Here is a 20799-nt window from a genome sequence, read left to right on the forward strand (position 1 = left end):
GAATTTCACAGTAACTTCATTGCAGTGTTAATGTAAGCCTTATTTGTGACTAATAAATAAACTTTACTTTATTTACTTTATGTGAGCAATGCTTTCAGAACAATTTCTTCTGATATTCATTCATGGCATTTGGGCATCACTAGCTGGGCCAGCATTTATTGCCCCTCCCTAATTGCCCTTGAGAAGATGGTGGTGAGCTGCCTTCTTGGACTGCTGCAGTCCATGTGGTGTTAACCACCCACAGTGCTGTCAGGGAGGGAGTTCCAAGATTTTGACCCACAATGTTGATGGAGTGGTGATATATTTCCAATTCAGGATGGTGAGTGGCTTGGAGGGCAACTTTCAGTCAGTAGTATTCCCATGTGTAAAGATGAATATACAGCAGCTAGGGGATAGGGACATGGCCAGGCAGTGGCCTGGCAATGCACCAGGCACTGCCCCCTGGCACAGGTTGGCACTGCCCCTGGCACAGGTTGGCACTGCCCAGTTGGCACCAATGTCCATGCTAGCCTGGCAGTGCCAATGTGAGCTGAAGGGCAGTGCCAGGGGCGCTCCCCAGTGGGAGCCTCATGGTAGCCCTAAGGGCAGACTCACTTATATGTGGTCATGACCAGGAACTAACGTGGGAGCTGGGGATGCCGGTGATGGCTGTGTGGGTGAGGGATCGAGGGGGCGGGGGGGGGGGGGGGGGGGGCAGTGTGGTTGGGAAGCAATCCGACGTTCGGGGAGAAGGGAGGGGTGGCACTTACTGTTAGAAGGTGGGAGCATGAGAGAGGTGCCAGCTCTGCCTCTATGTCTGTTTGTGTCTGTCAAGTGGGGAATGCCAGCTCCAATCTGGGGAGGGTGGGGAGGTGAATGCCAGATCCTATTGGAGGGAGGGGGAGGGACAGGTGGGGGAGGGGGGTTGAGACCTCCGTGATGGGCTCAAAGGGGGAGGTTTATTCATGTTTTGATTGGAGTGCCCTTTAAACATGCCAGCAGGTTTATGCCCAACTCCCTGCATAACCGTGTGAAACATGTCCAGCTGATTTTTATTTTGACAGAGTGTTGTAAGACCTGGAGAGAAACACACTAGCCTACTCACCAGAACCAACATTCTGTCAAATTCTGGTAAGTACACACTCCCGCCCCCGGCCAACCGCCACCCCCCCCCCCCCCCCCCCACCCCCCCTCCAAACCACCATGTACAGTGGTACAGAGAAAAAGCAGGAGACTGCAACCAAGTCAAGATGCTATTTGGAGAGCTGGTGCAGACAAAATGGGCCAAATGGCCTCCTAATGCACCATAATAATTCTGTGATTCTATAACACTTTAGATTTTTCTCTCCATTAGAATTAGGGAAAAGAAATGTTGAACTTGGTTTTATTTACAAATGGAACTCTTTTTGCTTCCAAGGTCCACAAGCCATTTCATTAACTGTAAAAACAGAACACAAAAGAGAAAATGCATATGATAAGGCTAAAATCAGATAGGTGGGTCATTTGGCTGGTGTGTGTTTGTTTGTTTATGTTAGGGGGGTGGGGAATAGGGAGAGGGGTTGGTGGGGGGAGATGGGGTGGTACAGCAAACCTTATGCCTGGACTCAGAACTTATATGAGTGGATTGATTCTTCTATAATTATGTTTGATGTGGTATGAGTTAATCTCAATGCAAAAAAGCCAAGGAGGACACCAGGCAGTTATACAAGAGTATGTGCATATTCCTACACACCAGATGACACCTTGTTCTTTCAAAACTTTCCCTCTCCAAGACTACAGCAATCTTGCTTTAAACTTAGAATTAGTGCCAGCTGTGTTTAGAATAACACTCCACTTCTCTCCACTAGGACAGTCACATCCAAGATTGATGTTCACTGAGACACTGACTGTCATGCATGCCATTACATTCACAATGTCTTTCTGGCATCCGTCATCGCAAGATTTTGTGAAACCTGCCAAAAGTACGGAATTATGTTTTCCAGCTTGGAAATGTCAGTTTGAGCTGAAACTGGAACAAGAGAAATCTTTAGCGAGATAGACCAGCATATTTTCCCCATCATCCTCTGATTTAATTATTTTCCAGTGAAAGGCATTAATGATTATTGCCAAAACAGTATTATGATTCACTTTTAGTAACTCAATTGTATTTTGCATCGAACATAAAGTAAAAACTGTAGGGGAACTAAAAGAGGGTCAAAGAAGGTTAATGGGAAATCAACTAGATTAACAGTGGTAACTAAACAGATCTTATTGATGATGCTTTTTGAAATGAGATTCTGCACAACAAAGGACAAAACAGTAAAACCTTAAAGCCCAGACATTAAACACAAATATATTTAATTTGAATTTTTTCTTTGTTTGATACATAAAAGTTCCATCTAACAAAAATTTTAGTTTTATTCAGTGAATATTCAACCAACTCATTTAAATTGCAGGACAAAAATAACTCAAGTAGTTTGAATAACAGACAAGCAACCCCCTTTCTATATGCTAGAGGCAGTTTAATATTTAAAGGCGCGATGGCAGTCCCAGGCCTAAAATATTTTTTGCTGTCATGACTATGCATTGAACATAATAAGTGGAACATAAGGATCCATTTGGCACTGGAGATATGCCATCTGCCATTTTGTACAGTATGTGTACAGTACTGCACTCCTTATTTAAGGAAGGATGTAAATGAATTGGAAACAGATCATGGAAGATTCACTGAATTAATACTTCAAATGGGCGGCTTGTCTTATGCAGAAGTGTTAGACAGGCTGGGCTTGTATCAACTGGAGTTTAGAAGAGTAAGGAACAACTTGATTGAAACATGTAAGATCCTGAGAGGACCATGACAGGCTGGATGTGGAAAGGATGTCTCCTCTTGTGCGACAATCTAGAAGTAGGGGTCACAGTTTAAAATTGAGGGTCGCCTGTTTAAGACAGAGATGAGGAGATTTTTTTCTCTCGGAGGCGCATGAACCTTTTGAACTCTCTTCCTCAAAAGGTAGTGGAAGCAGAGTGAGTATTTTTAAGACTGAGATAAACAGATTTTTGATAAGTGAAACGTGTTTGCAGGTGGGAGTGCGGAACTGAGATGACTATCAGATCAGCTATGATCCTATTAAATGGCAAAGCTGAGAGGATGAGTGGCCTACGCTTGTATGTTTGTATGTTCATACGACTGCTCTGTAGGCATCCAGAAAGTGTGTACAATCCTGATGAAAATATTTACTCATGTTCTGTAGGATAGCTGTGTGGTATTGGTCAGCCTCAGCACCTGAATCGTCACATAATAACATTACCATATGTTAAACCACACAGCAACTGGTAATGCTTACAGGAAAGACCCTAACTAACAGTACTTAAGGGACTCAGCTGTTGCATGTAGGTCATTTGTTGGTTTGTTCTTCTGGGGGTTGATATTTTCTGCCTGTTTTCAGACCGATATAATGCAATTCTGACTTGTAAGAAGAGGTTTTTGCTGGTGCTCCACTGCTTTTTCCTGGCTTCAAAACAGTTTCACTCCATCCATGGGTGGTCTGGTAGGGCAGCCCTTGGGGTAGCAGATGAATGGGAGCAGCAAAGAAGACAGGAAAGACCAAAAGATCTCCTGGGAGAGGAGGGCACTTGATAAGAGGTCATTCACATGACGAGTCTTCATGGAATATTTTTTAATTCTTCCTGAACTTCACTGACAGGCAATGCCTTGGGCAACTCTATTTCACGAAGAGGTTATCACTAAGTTACGTCACCTGCTGCAGCCACAGTTTGAGACTTTAACTAGATGATGGACAGCATTACCTGTGGCTTTTGAGATTACCGTTGCCTTTAACAATATGCAACAGACTCCTCCATGGCTGGTTAGCTCAGTTGGTTACAGCATGATACTGGCAACACCAAGGTCATGGGTTTGATCCCCGTACTGGGCAGATGCAGTTACCTGTGCTTCTATAAACCTGGCTATCGGTGTGCTCAGCACCAATCCGTGGCTGCAGCAGATGGTATCAGCAAAATGTTGCCAAATTGCTTTGCATTGATACAGTAAGGAGGTCACTTGTGGATAGTGCAAAGCATTAGCTTTGGACTTCACCTGCAATGCAGGGTTCTCCAAGGTACAAAATACCGTAGACACAACCCAAATTAATCTTCTTGCTCTGCCTCACCATCTTAACATCCTTCTGAATAGAAAATAATTCCACTCGCTCAACTTCCACCTTGTTTAACACCACAGGGAATACATAAATTAGATCTGTACCCAGTTTCCTGGCAACGTTCATGATTAATTTATCCTGCATGATTCCTCGGCACCATTTACCAAGGTTATCAGCTGGCTGCCTAGTGTCAATGATTATCACCTTCAGTCTTGGCTCAGGACTTTTGTCTGAATCCCTGGGCACAATTGCAAAGCTTGCATGTTGCACCCTCCACATAGCTGTGCCACTGGGAGACACCAGCCCTTGCTTGGACCTTGGTGGTAAGAAGCTCAGAAGGAGGAGTTGAACCGGGAGCAGAAGAGGGAGATGCTGCACAAAGGGAGTGAAGAGCTGGAGCAGTATGATCAGCAGTAGTCTGAGCTCCCAAAGAGCAGTTCATCAAAGAACGTTTCATGAGAACCATCTATAGTATCCCGAATAATACAACAGTTCCACGATCCTTATCTGCAACTTCCTCAATGCCATCATCCAAATGTTTTCCTTCAGTCCAGCTTTATGTGCCTTGCCTTCCCTTCATTTGAAATATAAATACCAAATCCAGAACAAAAACAAATTGATCAGACAACTGAATTCTGTCTGGATCAGAACAGAAACAATTAAGAATCACTCTTTATCTTCTCTGCTTGTTTACCAATCCTACTGGTCTCAGAAAGTGTTTGGTCCATGTTGGAAAGATTGGTTGCCATGCTCTTTGTGAAGATTTGTCATGGGGGAACTAGGCTGGGCTGTGCTCTGGGGCATTCTACCCAAGCTTGCTGGCAGGCAGTTCCTGATATATTCCGCTCTGAATTCTTTGGTTACTGGGCTCTTGAAATCAGCATCTGAAGAAGCCAGAGACTGACACCACATGTACATTTTTTGATGGCACCACATGTACATTTTTTGATTTGATTTGATTTGACTTATTATTGTCACGTATTGATATACAGTGAAAAGTATTGTTTCTTCTGCATTATATAGACAAAGCATACTGTTCATAGAGAAGGAAAGGAGAGGATGCAGAATGTAGTGTTACAGTCATAGCTGGGGTGTAGAGAAAAATCAACTTAATATGAGGTAGGTCCGTTCAAAAGTCTGATGGCAGCAGGGAAGAAGCTGTTCTTGAGTCGATTGATATGTGACCTCAGACTTTTGTATCTTTTTCTCGACGGAAAAGGTGGTAGAGAGAATGTCCAGTGTCCAGTATGGATGGGAGGCAGGTTTGCGTGATGGACTGGGCTTTGTTCACAACCTTTGTAGTTTCTTGCGGTCTTGGTCAAAGCAGGAGCCACAGCAAACTGTGATACATCCAGAGAAGATGCCTTCTATGGTGCATCTGTAAAAGTTGGAGATAGTGGACATGCCAAATTTCCTTAGCTTCCTGAGAAAGGAGAGGCATTGGTGGGCTTTCTTAACTAAAGCATCGGTGTGGAGGGATCAGGACAGGTTGTTGGTGATCTGGACACTGAGAAACCTGAAGCTCGCAACCATTTCCACTTGATCCCTGTTGATGTGGACAGGGGCATGGCCTCCATTACGCTTCCTGAAGTTGATGACTATCTCCTTCATTTTATTGACATTGAGGGAGAGACTATTGTCATCGCACCAATTCACCAGACTCTCTATCTCTTTCCTGTACTCTGTGTAATCATTGTTTGAGATCTGACCCACTACAGTGGTGTCATCAGAAAACTAAATTTGAGGGCAGGTCTTCAAATGAGGAATCATGGGGCACAAATGTGCAGGAGCTAAGGCAAGGGATAAATCAACATTAGTGCCAGCTTAGCTGCAGAGAAGTGAGCTCTGAGTTCTGAGCTGAGAGACAGGAACTATGGCACCCCATTAAATCCAGCCCATAAAATCACAGAATGGCTATGGCATTAAAGGAGGCCATTCTGTCCATTGTGTCTGTGCTAGTTAAAGAGGAGACCAACGGAAGGATCTTAGCTCCTAGAATATGGCTGCATTGCTGATAAATGTTCAATGACCTCATCAGAGTTCCCAAGGAATAATATTGCCATTTTACTTTCTACTGAAGACTCCAGACTCTCCTGCCTTACAACTGAATTGTAGCATCGGCATGGAGGGACCAGGACAGGTTGTTGTTGATCTGGACACCTAGAAACCTGAAGCTCTCGACCATTTCCACTTCATCCCTGTTGATGTAGACGGGGGCATGTCCTCCACTACGCTTCCTGAAATCGATGACTATCTCCTTTGTTTTACTGACATTGGCGGCATGGTGGCACAGTGGTTAGCACTGCTGCCTCACAGTGCCAGGGACCGGGGTTCAATTCCTGGCTTGGGTCCCTGTTTGTGCAAAGTCTGCACATTCTCCCCGTATCTGTGTGGGTTTCCTCCAGGTGCTCCGGTTTCCTCCCACAGTCTGAAAGATGCGCTGGTTAGGTGCATTGGTCATGTTAAATTCTCCCTCAGTGTACCCGAACAGATGCCGGAGTGTGGTCACTGGAGGATTTTCACAGTAACTTCATTGCGAGCCTACTTGTGATACTAATAAATAAAACTTAAATTTAAACTGAATGTCACTCCTTCTCCCCCTACTCACACACCAGCAATACCAGCACTCAACACTTGCAAAACCCACTTCCCACACCTCTCACCTCTCACGCAACAAACCAACTATTCTAAAATGAAAGGCACATTATTCGAATCCCACCAATAGTTTTTGACGAGCACACTCTTCTTTCCCTTGCAGGAGAAAACTGCACACAACTTCAACGGAAGGATTGTCACCAGAGTCTGGCAAACTGCAAATATTTTTTTACCAATTTCTCATCCCATCTTTGGTCTCCCATCACAGTAAATGTTATTTCTTGCCTGCTTCTTTCATTTCAGATACTGAAAATGTGGTGATATTGCCACCACTCCAAGTTGACAGGCTCTGGCAAGGGAGGTGGGAGGGATAAGAGGTGGGGGCCAGATTCAAGAGGTTTAATGTGCATTCTACTTCCAAACTTCTGGCAGGGGAGTGTATAATCCAGCTTCATCATTCTATTCTATTATCTCTGGCAGCAAACGTATTTCTCCTGTAGACAATATGACCTCCATCCTGCTGTCCACCACGTCAAACAAGGCATCTGACATGGCATCAGAGAATGTCTCCCAGCCACCTAAGTGAATCTGGACAGCAGTTCTACTTTCTGAAACCAGAGTACACTGCTCCTTTATGAAGTGTTGGAAGACATAAAGTGGCAAAATTCCACCCCCACCATACCAGGTGCATGCTTCTGAAATATATCAATGTGATCCCAGTGTGAACTTAAGGTGCTGCATTGGACCACATGAACAGGATATGTACAGCATCTGCGTCTCCTGCAAGCCTATTTTTGGGCTCACAGTTAAACTTGCAGGTCCCAATGACAGTTGAAAGAAATGGTCTTGTGCCTTAAATGTTCTCTTTCCAAATGAGAGCAATATTGCTGACCTTTAAGTTCCATTTTACATGGCAACCAAGTGTTGCATCCTAATGGCTTAATTTGGTAGGAATTTAAGTGTCTGGATTCTGTGTGATAGCAAGTATTAGGGATAGGAAATAGGTGTGAGGTCTGATAGAGCACACATAATCAAGGTTGAAAGATTGCTATTAAAAGATCCGCTTTAAATGAAATGATCTATGATTTTTCTTTATTTTTGTACAAATATTTCATTTCAAAACTCTTGGGATTGTCTACAATTTCTGCAAAATGATGAAATATTTACAGAAAATGCAGTAGTTTGCTGCACAATGGTTAGTAGGGAGATATTTAGGAGTAAAAGCTTTGAAAAAGAATGGTAAAGCATGGAACTGCCCGTTCGTGAATTCCTGATTTTATGACCATTCCAACTCAGTTCCCACCTCCTACAATGGAGATTTTTATCCTTCTGTGTTCTCAGAAACCAGCTATGGGACCTCTGTCTTTACTGCAGCTCCTTTGAGGTGCATTCTATCATTACAGACAGATACCAGAATAAACACTGATAATCTTTAATATTTGATGAGCAAACTATCCTTGATATGTTAGTTTAGTTTGGTTTAGACAAAACCGAACCAAGGCCATTAAATCTAGCAGTACAGCTCTTCTTCCCCCTCCTCGTTTACCACTCTTTCAAAGCCCTTACTCCGAGATATCTTTCTCCTAACCAGTGTGCAGAAACTATTGCATTTTCTGTAAATATTTATCCTGTTGCAGAAATTGTGGACGATCCCAGCAGTTTTAAAATTAAATATTTACACAAAAATAGAGAAACATCATAAATCATTTCATTCAAAAGTACAGCTGCTCTTTTAATAGCAATCATTTAACCTTGATTTTTATTCTGAATCCAGACATATATTTGAGGTATTATGTATTATTACTGAAAAAGAGTTATGCTATCAAATCTTGCGCTCATCAGGATAGCTAAAGAAATGCTAACAGTAAAGGTAACAACAATTTATACTGCATGAGAAGAGAGTTGTGAATAGTTTGCAAGTGAACACTGATTGGTGAAGGCATTGCCATGGAGAATGCAGCAGGGAACAGTTAACTGCCAAACTTTTGTTCAAAATTCAAACCAGGTGCATTGACTCTGATTGGTCAAGACATTACCATGGAGAAAGAACAAGGGAATGTCAATCCCACCAACCTTTTGTTTAGTTGAGAAACGCAAAATGTGTGGACGTGCTCCTTCTGTCCGCAAAGGACAGGGCCCTGTGTGTGAATATATGAGACTTCCAGCACAAATAAATGAGCCATACTGCAAACATAGGATCATAGAAATAGGATCATAGAAACCTTACGGTGCAGAAGTAGGCCATTTGGCCCAGCGAGCCTGCACCGACAACAATCCCACCCAGGCCCTATCCCTGTAATTCCACGTATTTAACCCTCGAATCCCCCGACACTAAGAGTGGGATTTTCCAGCCATACTCGCCCCAAGACTGGAAAATCCTGCCCGAGGTCAATGGACCTTTGAATGGTTTGCCCCCGCCTGCTATAATTCTCGTGGCAGATGGGATGGGAAAATTCCACTTGAAGGAGCAATTAAGCAGGGCCAATCAATCCAACCCGCGAATCTTTGGAGTGTGGAAGGAAACCGGAGCACCCGGAGGAAACCCATGCAGACACAGGGAGAACGTGCAAACTCCACACAGACAGTCAGCCAGGGCTGGAATCGAACCCGGGTCCCTAGTGCTGGGGGTAGCAGTGCTAACCACTGTGCCACCATTCCACCAATAAATGTTTTGCTTTGTAATATAAAAATGTGGGATCTATGATGTTAAAGCACATGGCTTTGTTTTATTTGAATATGTTCTCTTGAAAGAAAGTGGGGTGAACATGTCACACTTCCACAGCAGTTTGAGCACCACAGCATCTTGCCTTGTTCAATGCCAGAATCCTGGTGGGAAAGGAATATCAAATTCCTCCCAGTGCCATAATGGGATTTGAACCTATATCCCCCAAGAATGGCCATGACATTATCACTGAGCTGTCTTCCCCCCTTAAATGAAAAAAAAATCCTAAAAAAACCCTGACTGACAATCTTGCTCAAATCAATTAGATGTTGTCTTCATGATGTTGTATATTTAGTGGGTGTCAGAACTGAAAACCTCTCCAAGGTGAAGGTTCATTTACTGTCGTTGGGTTAAAATCCTGGAACTCCCTGCCTAACAACACGATGGATGCACCTACACCAGATGGACTGCAGTGGTTCAAGAAGGCAGCTCAAGGACAAGGGAATGGCAATAAAAATGTTTGTCTAGCCAATGATTCCCATATCCTATGAAGGAATTTAAAAAGCCCGTTTAACATTTACATTCCTGTGCAAAATCAAGGCTATCTAATGAAACAATTGTTCCTTTATGAAACTTTTTCTGTAGTTCAGACAAACATTTCCCAAAGAATGTTTTTCCTTTCTGTCCATTTGTTTTATATGCAGTTTGGATAACATAATTTCCACCCTTATGTTACTGCAATTTGCATCTCTCACTTTTCCTAGCTTGACTTATTTATTTTTCTTAAATGAGTTAATCCATCTGTTGATAAAGCAATACTGTATGAACTCATTAAGTTTTCCTTTACGTACGTCCTCAATGATAATCACTGAGTTCTTTAGACTTCCCTTTTCTATGTTTTCTCAGTTAAAAATGTGACAGAATAGTTAGGTTAAGACTAAAGAAAATAGAGTCGTCAAAGATATAAATGAGAAACTTGGAAATTGAGGGGAACTGCAAAATTTATTTAGTATTGTTTGGTTTAATCTTCTGTGACCCGAGGCTTGATTTCAAAGCTCATTTGTTTTAATTTTTCACCAGTAATACTCATTCAAGTCATTAATAATCATCACATTTGGCTGAAATACTACTTCGAGCATATGCTTGTCTTCAATTTTTTAGTGTTGGTATCAAACTTCCTGTTATTTGATCATTCAATTCTTTTGTCACAATTTGAAACGATTTCTTTACCAGCCAAGAAATGGCAGCTTTAATTTTGATGATTTCATTATCTAATAGCTATAACTGTCCCAATATCAGATGATAGATTAAATTTTGGTATTTCATCAAAATATCCGGTCGTAAATGGTGGTGGGCAGTTAAACAAGCAACGTTTAGAGTAGGAGCCACAAAAATCTCAATGTTTGGGGGAGCCCAGATTATCAGTGCAAAATACAGGGTTGAAGAAGTTTCAACCATCTTTAGCTCGAAGTGCCAGGTGGATGATCCATCTGGGCCTATTCCTGATCTCCCAACATTACAGCTACGTGGCAAAAAGCATTTGCATCACACAACGCCAGGCAATGATCATCTGCAACAAGAGAGAATCTAATGGTCTCCCCTTTACATTCAATGGCATTAGCATTATTGAGTCTATCACTATCAATATCCTGGGAATTACCATTGATCAGAGACTGAATTCGATCAGCCATATAAATACTGTGGCTACAAGAACAGGTCAGTGGCTGGGAATTATGCAGAGATTAACTGACCTCCTGACTCCCCAGAGTCTGTCTACCATCTACAAGTTAGAAATGTGATGGAATACTCTCCACTTGCCTGAATTAGTGCAGTTCCAATAACACTGATGCAGCTTGACACCATCCAGAACAAAGCAACTTGCTTGATTGGTATCCCATCTGTAAAGGTTTTTTTCATGGGCTAAGTATTGAGCTCAACCTTAGCTCAACCTTAGCACGGTAGCACAGTGGTTAGCACTGCTGCTTCACAGCTCCAGGGTCCCGGGTTCGATTCCCGGCTCGGGTCACTGTCTGTGTGGAGTTTGCACATTCTCCTCGTGTCTGCGTGGGTTTCCTCCGGGTGCTCCGGTTTCCTCCCACAGTCCAAAGATGTGCGGGTTAGGTTGATTGGCCAGGTTAAAAATTGCCCCTTAGAGTCCTGGGATGTGTAGGTTAGAGGGATTAGCGGGTAAATATGTGGGGGTAGGGCCTGGGTGGGATTGTGGTCGGTGCAGACTCGATGGGCCGAATGGCCTCCTTCTGCACTGTAGGGTTTCTATGATTTCTATGATTTCTAATACAAAGACTCATGACCACAGTCTCCTGGTGAAAGATGTTCTTTATTGACCAACGCATGCTGGGAGAGAAGGAGCTGGGCAGTCCAACACTTCTCTGAAGTTACATCATGATGGCAATGCAATTATACATCTTCCAAAAGACAGTTTACCTGCCCTCTGGCTCATCATGAGCCAATCACCATTAGTACAGGTCAATCATCATTGGTAAATGTCATATACCTTGACCAATTACAGATATTCTCTGACAGCATGGGAACAATAAGTTCCAGTGGTTTCTGCCTGACTTTCCCATGGCCACCTACTGCCAGTTCTACACTCTCTTATCTAGTTGAAGACTCTGCCTATTCATTGAGCTGTTTGGAACCACTAACTTCTCCTTGCTCAACAAAAGTCTCTCACTGAGCTGTCTGGTAACCATGCTGATAAGAGTTATGCTTCTATGGGTGTATTGTTATTAGGAATGTGGTTCACTTTATTGGCCTTTTTCCCATGATGCCTTTGAACTCTGTGCCATTAGCCAAGCTATATGCCTCTTCAATAATACACATTGAAAAATACACATTTAAATCCTCTAACTGTGGTACATGTGTTTCTATGCAGGTGGTATCTCTGTAAAATATATAAGACAGTCTGTGATTCTTACCGAAGTTAATCCATTCTGTTTTAATAGTCTTTGTTAGTGTCTTAATCCCAGAGTATTTCAAATTCCTCTAACACCATCCCTCCACTACCAACAAAAGTGGCAGTTGTATGTAGTATCTACAAGATTCACTGCAGCAACTCAGCAAGACTCCTTCAGCAGCCCCTTCCATACCCATGACTTCTGTCATCTAGTGTGACAAGGCAGTAGATGTACGAGAACACCACCACCTGGAAGATCACCTACCAAAGGTTATCTTGACTTGGGAATTTTTTTGACATTCTTTCACTGTTGCTGGGTCAACATAAAGGAACTCCTGTCCTGACAGCACTGTGGGAGTACGTACAGAACATAGAGTGCCATAGTTGAAGAAGGCGGCTGATCACCAGCCTCTCAAAGGAAATAGGGAGTGACAATAAATGTACAATGGGAAGCATCCCTGCCTCTGAGCCAGAGGTTCTCAGTTCAATTTCCACTCCAGGGCTTGCTAGGCAAATTTGTAACGTGGTCAAACAAGTTGAACACCAACCTGTAAATCCTTCCATCGTATGACAGGTGGTAAGAGCAGGTGAGGTTCCTGCTCAACCATGTGATGGAAATAAAATTGGAGCTTCTACCATTTGTCAGATGATGATAATTCTATTAATTTTACTGTACCATTTATGGAGTTTAGTCCTTAAACACTTTTTGAATGATTCCGTTTGAATTTCTGCTATTTGGGAGAAAAGGAAGGCGGTTGCTTGTGAGAAATTATATTTAATAGATTTATAACTTCAGTGTTGCCTTTGGGTCCGAATTCAAGATGCTGTCTGCTTTCAAGGAATTGTTAGAAGGGTTGAGTTCAACACTTTGGGCAGATTCTCTGACTTGCCTGCAGCTGGAATTCTCCAGTCCCACTGGAGTGAATGGAGATTTGGCTGAACACCAAATGGCAGTGGTGCTGGGGTGTGAACAGCCAGAGAATTCCAGCCTTTACAAAGAACAAAGAAAGAACAAAGAAAATTACAGCACAGGAACAGGCCCTTCGGCCCTCCAAGCCTGCACCGACCATGCTGCCCAACTGAACTAAAACCCCCTGCCCTTCCGGGGACCATATCCCTCCATTCCCATCCTATTCATGTATTTGTCAAGACGCCCCTTAAAAGTCGTATCTGCTTCCACTACCTCCCCCGGCAGCGAATTCCAGGCACCCACCACCCTCTGCATAAAAAACTTGCTTCGTACATCTCCTTTAAATCTTGCCCCTCGCACCTTAAACCTATGCCCCCTAGTAATTGACTCTTCCACCCTGGGAAAAAGCTTCTGACTATCCACTCTGTCCATTCCCCTCATAATCTTGTAGACTTCTATCAGGTCACCCCTCAACCTCTGTCGTTCCAGTGAGAACAAACTAAGTTTCTCTAACATCTCCTCACAGCTAATGCCCTCCAAACCAGGCAACATCCTGGTAAATCTTTTCTGTACCCTCTCCAAAGCCTCCGCATCCTTCTGGTAGTGTGGCGACCAGAATTGAACACTATATTCCAAGTGTGGCCTAACTAAGGTTCTATATAGTTGCAATATGACTTACCAATTTTTAAACTCAATTCCCCGGCCAATGAAAGCAAGTATAAGAACATAAGAACTAGGAGCAGGAGTAGACCATTTGGCTCCTCGAACCTGCTCCACCATTCAATAAGATCATGGCTGATCTTTTTGTGGACTCAGCTCCACTTACCCGCCCGCTCACCATAACCCTTAATTTCTTTACTGTTCAAAAATGTATCTATCCTTGCCTTAAAAACATTCAATGAGGTAGCCTCAACTGCTTCACTGGGCAGGGAATTCCACAGATTCACAACGTTTTGTGTGAAGAAGTTCCTCCTCAACTCAATCCTAAATCTGCTTCCCCTTATTTTGAGGCCATGCCCCCTAGTTCTAGTTTCACCCGCCAATGGAAACAACTTCCCTGCTTCTATCTTATCTATTCCCTTCATAATCTTATATGTTTCTATAAGATCTCTCCTCATTCTTCTGAATTCCAATGAGTATAGCCCCAGTCTACTCAGTCTCTTGTCATAAGCCAACCTTCTCAACTCCAGAATCAAACTAGTGAATCTCCTCTGCACCCCCTCAATGCCAGTATATCCTTTCTCAAGTAGGGAGACCAAAACTGTACACAGTACTCCAGGTGTAGCCTCACCAGCACCTTATACAGCTGCAACATAATCTCGCTGTTTTTAAATTCCATCCCTCTAACAATGAAGGACAAAATTCCATTTGCCTTCTTAATGACCTGCTGCACCTGCAAACCAACTCCTTGTGATTCTTGCACAAGGACACCTAAATCCCTCTGCACAGCAGCATGCTGCAATTTTTTACCATTTAAATATGTTGTATGCCTTCTTGACTACCTTCTCCACCTGCATTGTCACTTTCAGTGACCTGTGTACCAATACATCCATTTTCCCTGCCTGTCAATACTTTTAAAGGTTCTGCCATTTACTGTATATTTCCTATCTGTATTAGACCTTCCAAAATGCATTACCTCACATTTGTCTGGATTAAACGCCATCTGCCATCTCTCCGCCCAAGTCTCCAACCGATCTATATCCTGCTGTATCCTCTGACGGTCCTCATGGTGCCACAACATCATTAACATCCACCTAGTCAGGTAGGTGAGGCCTTGGTTTAACGTTCCATCTGAAAGATAGCACTTCCAACAGTGCAGGACATCCCCACTAGCATCAGTCTTGAATTTTGTGCTCAAGTCCGAGAGTGGAACTTAAACTCGGAAATTTGTAACTCACTGGGAGACAGTGGTGTTGTGGTAATGTCACTCATGTCATAATCCTGAAGGACATTGGTTTAAATCCCATCATGGCAACTGGTGGAATTTAAATTCACTTAATAAAATCTGGAACTGAAAGCTAGTCTCAGTAATGCTGACTATGATTGTTGTGAAAACAAATGCCCTTTAGGGAAGGAAATCTACCATCCTTACTCTGTCTGGTCTACATGTGACTTCAGACCCACAGCACTGTGGGTCCGAAGTCACTGCCCTCTGAAATGACTGAACAAGTCATTCAGTTTGAGGGCCATTAGGAATGGACAGCCAATGCTGGCCTTTCCATTTATGCCCACATCTCATGAAATAATACATTAAAAAAGAAGGCAACGGTGCTACAAACTATGTCATTGCTAACACAAAATTTAATACACCTTCTTCACTACTGTCATTACAGTTTTGAATGGACCTACTTTATATTAAGTTGATCTTTCTCTACACTCTAGCTATGATAGTAACACAATATTCTGCATCCTCCCCTTTCCTTCTCCTCTATGTGCTCTATGAACAGTATGTTTTGTGTATATAGCGCGTCAAGGAAGAATACTTTTCACTGTATACCAATACATATGACAATAATAAATAAAATCAACTAAATTTCTTCCTAACCTTCTCTGTTCTGAAGAAAACAATGCTAAGTCTATCCAATCTTTCTGCTGTCCTAGCAAGATCCTCACAAATCGCATCTGTACCCTCTCTGGTGTGAAGATACCCCACTTGTAAAATCGTGACCAGAACTGTCCAAAGTACATCTACCTTGGCCTCGCTAATGTTTTCTGCACATTCTTGCTTTTATATTTTATGTCTTGGCCAATAGTAACCTGAATCTTCTTAACCACCTTATCGACCTGTCCTGCTACCTTCCATCTTTAGAGATGTAGTCCAAGGTTCCTGTGCACATCTGAGTTATTAATCGCTTGCATTTTTATTCTTTTCCCTTGTCATGTTTGCTCTCTCCAATATCGTGCTTTATTCTCACCCGTAGTTAGGAACTAACTCACCGAAATGGCAGGTCTCCCTGAAATATTGCTTCAATCATTTTTATGACAAAAGAGGGAGGCATTTTTACAGCTTCGCTGAGTGAGATTGAAGAATGCTTTGTGGAGAAAGGAAACTATCTTGACAGTTCTTACTCGTTGAATTCAAAATGTAATTGAAAACCCAGAGACGAAGTAAAATATTGACAACTCTGATAGTGATAAGGGTGTGAGACTCTGGTCTCTGATGATTGAGCCAACATCCTCCCCAGCAACCATACTCATTGGTTTTTCGCAGCAGTCGCCAGGGAGTAATGGGGAGTAGGAGCCCTGAACTAATTTTACAGTCGACCCAAAGAAACCAAGACAAATTCTAATGTCTTCACTGGCATTCTTAATAAGCCAACTAACTAAGCATAGATGATCGATCACACCTTTCTGATCTAGTCCCTGATCACTAATTCACAAAGTCAATTTGTTCACTGATTCATCAGTAAGCATATATGAAAGGGGCAGAACGTGAAGGCAAAATTGCACACCAGAACAATTTTAAACAGATTACACATAAATCAGAAAAGGCAGGGACTTGTTTAACTGGAGTAGTTTCCTCTTTGTTCAGGAATAATATAAGACATTTCACAGCAAAATCGTTGAGTTGGGTTGGTTTAAAAAACTACCGGTACGTTTTGAACCCTCGTACAGTTTCGCATCAGGATTCTAGTCTGTGGACATCTTTGGCCTCAGACCTGCTGCTTTGATCTACTTAACAGAAAAAATTTGATCTCTGTCGTGGAGAGCTTGATGCTATACGTGATTTACATGCTGCTCAGTTTTTATAACCCAGCAATCCATTGAGTCAGCATCACAATCTGTAGCCTTGTCCTATTAACTAGTCTTATAATGTTAGAGGAAATGGTGCTTATCATTGCAAAAACGATGTCTGGCAGATAACACTGATCTGGAATGCATTTTGTAGGTCTGGTCTCTGATAACTCTGATCCTCTCTGGCTAATTAATAATGTTACAATACAGCTCAATAATATTTAATGTTTTGTAATTTCTATGCACACTGGGAATGTGTTTTACAAATTGCCATGATTTTATATGCTGGTTCACAGTTTCAGACATGGTTCGAACAAAGAAAAACATAAGTTCAGCCTCAGATTGAAGGGTAAATGTAGCTAATATTAGTCATGTTGTCATTTTCAAATATTTTTCTGATGTACAGTATGAAAACATGAATTGGAAAATAGCCATGTAGTAAAAAGGCAGGTGTTACATCTTCTGTGCTTCCAGGGAAGATGCTGTGGGAAGAAAAGTGGGTGTCGGGGGCGATTGAGGGGTGAAACAGGGTCTTGCAGAGGGAATGATCTATTCAGAATACTAAAAGGGGAGGGGAGGATGTGTTTGGTGGGTGCATCATGCTGGAGGTGGAAGAAATAGTGCAGGATAATCTATTGAATGTGGAGATGGGTGGAGTGAAAGATTAGGACACATTCAATCATAGTTCTGGCAGGAGAGTGAACAGAAGGGCAATGGAACATATATTGTATATATTTATGACTGTGACCTTTCTCCTCCATCTAACCCCTTCTTTAATATCCCAAACATTTTTGTCTCAATGCAAAAACATGCCTGCACCACACCTCTTCATCTATCTCTTGTTCTTAAGATTGCTATGTTTTTGTTGCAATCTCTTCCAGCTACAGTATAATATCAGATTTGGCCACTTACTTGTTGCTCCTGAAGTGAGACTTTCACGTTCTGTCAAAAACTGTGAGTGTTAGCATAAAGTACTCCACAACTTCTCAGTATGAATCAACGTTCAAACAAGTTGAGCTGGTTTCATTTTTCCTCTCTCTCAGTTCTGATGAAGAATCAAATAGACTCTAAACATTATCTCTGTTCTCTCTCGCTGCAGATGCCGCCAGACCTAATGAGTTTTTCTTGCATTGTCTGTTTGTTTAAGATTCCAGCATCCACTGTACTTTACTTATTGTAGCAACGACATACTCTCTTGACAATGAAGACACCTGGCACTTTAACCATGTGAAATGGTTAAATCAACAATGGTTCTCACAGATCAAAAATGGGCATCCAAGAGGCAATGTGGTCCATCGGCAGCAGCAGCAGCAGAATTGTATTCCACCATAATCTGTATCTTCATGGCCCAGCATACCCCTCACTCTGCCAAAACCGTCAAACCAAGGGATCAATTCTGGTTCAATTACAAGTGTAGGAAAACATGTCAGGAGCAGTGCCAGGTGAATCTGCGAATGATGTGCCAACCTGCTGAAGGTGTAACTTTACAACATGCATGCTGAATAGAAGAAACAGCATTCTGTAGGCAGAGCTAAGCGATTCAACAAACAATGGAACTGCTCAAATCTCTGCAGTCCTGCCTCATTCAGTCATGGCTGATAATCAATAATTAAACAATTAACAGGAGGAGAAGGTTCCACGAACAATCCCATTCGCAATGATGGGGGATTCCAGCACATCAGTGTAAAGTCTGAAGCTCCATTCGCAATTCCACAGATACTGAAGCAGTTCATGTCCATATGCAACGGACTTGTTGGAGACAGTGACATGGTGTTAATGTCACAGACTGAGTAACCTAAAGGCCCAGGTTAATGCTCTGGGGGCTTGGGTTCAAAACAGTCAAAAAAATTGGAATAAAAAAAAAAGTTAGTCTCAGTAATAGTGACCCTTGAAATCATAGTCGATTGTCATAAAATCCCATCCATTTTACTGATGCCTTTCAGGGAGGGAAATCTGCCATTTTTACATAGTCTGATCTACATGTGACTCCAGATCCACAATAATGTGGTTGACTCTTAACTACCCTCTGAACTGGTCTGTGTCAAACTGCTACAAAGTGTACAAAGGAAAGAAACCGGATAAATCTCCCAGCATCGACCTAGTCAACAGAAGCAACAGCAGTAAAACCAGCCCTGTTAATCCTGCGAAGACATCTTTATTAACATCTGATGCCTCGTGCCAAAATTGGGAAAGCTGCCCCACAGACCAGTCAAGCAACAGCCTGATAGGGTCATACTTGTAGAATCATGCCTTACAGACAATATCCCAGACACCAGCATCACCATCCCTGAGTATGCCCTGTCCAACCAAGAGGACAGACCCACCACAGGTGGTGATGCGACATTGATGTACAGTGAGGAGTGCCCTTTGAGTTCTTAACATTCACACTGGACCCCATGACATCTTGCGTCATCAGGTCAAATATGGGCTTTGCTCATCTCCACTGGTCTACCTGGGTGCCGAACAGCACCATGCGATAGGCAGAGCCAAACTGACAGATCAGATCAAAGCTCTGCCGTCCTGCCACATCCTTCATGAAGGGTGGTGGACAATTAAACAACTAACTGGAGGAATAGACTCCTCAAATATCCTTATCCTTAATGATGGGGGAGACCAGCAAATCAGTCCAAAAGACAAAGCTGAAGCATTTGCAACATCTCCAGCCGAGTGAATGATCCATTATATAACTTTGGCATCTACCCGGCAATAAGGAAAACTGTCCAAATATGTCCTGTCCACAAAAAATGCAAGGCAAATCCAACCTTCCATCATTAGGTCAGAAGTGGCGATGTTCGCTGATGACTGCACAATGTTTAACGCCATTCATGTTGCCTCAGATACTCAAGCAGCCCATGCTCATTTGCAGTAAGACTTCAACAACATTTGGACTTGGGTTGATAAGTGGCAAATAACACTCATGCCACACAAGTGCCAAGCAATAACCATCCCCTACAAAAAGAACTCAACCTTCTCTCCTTGACATTCATTGGCATCACCATCACTTAAATCCCCACTGTCAACATCCTGGGGGTTACCATTGACTAGAAACTGAATTGGACTAACCTTACAAATACTGTGACTTAAAGAGCAGGTCAGAGGCTGGGAATTCTGCAGTGAGTAACTCATACCCTGACCCCCCACAGGGGAATTCAAATCCAATAAAAATCAGTACAACTGGCAGCAGTAATACTGGAGTTTCATTTTAAGTTATACGAGACCAATTCAGACAAGTTTTACTGATTTTTCCTTTCCTGCCATTAAGGCAAGTCCAACAGCCTCCGAGGCTTAAACAAAAACAGAAAATGCTGGAAACTTTCAGCAGGTCTCTCAGCATCTGTGGAGAGAAAATAGAGCCAACGTTTCAAGTCTGGATAATTCTTTGTCAGAGCTTTTATCTTAATCGCCTGGGCTTAACTTGTCATATCCATGGAGAACTTGATCTAACCAGAAGTCACAACATACAGGGCACTGCTAGCTACATTGGGCATGTATGAACACTGGCTGAGATATTCTACAAATGTTCCCAGCCAAATCCAGAAAGAAACTAGTTTCATTGAAGTTAAGGGTGACTGTCACTTTCATTGCTATGAGCACAGGATGGATGGCCACCAGCTCTTCCTCATTCAGAAGTGCTTACTGTTGTGACCATTGCCATGAGTGATGCAATCTTCTAGAGCACTGATGTCCTGAGTCATCTACTTTGATGGAAGTGTTCCTTTTCAGTGTCCTATCCAGCCTCTAACCCACCTGCAGTGCTCCACTGCCTGTGTCTACTTGTGCTGCTCTCCATACTGAATTCTTCCATGATCCATCTGACCACTGAGTAAGTGGACCCCATGATTGACTGTACATGTCACTACTGTGC

This window comes from Mustelus asterias, chromosome 1, assembly GCF_964213995.1.
Source record: "Mustelus asterias chromosome 1, sMusAst1.hap1.1, whole genome shotgun sequence".
In the NCBI taxonomy this organism is placed as follows: Eukaryota; Metazoa; Chordata; class Chondrichthyes; order Carcharhiniformes; family Triakidae; genus Mustelus; species Mustelus asterias.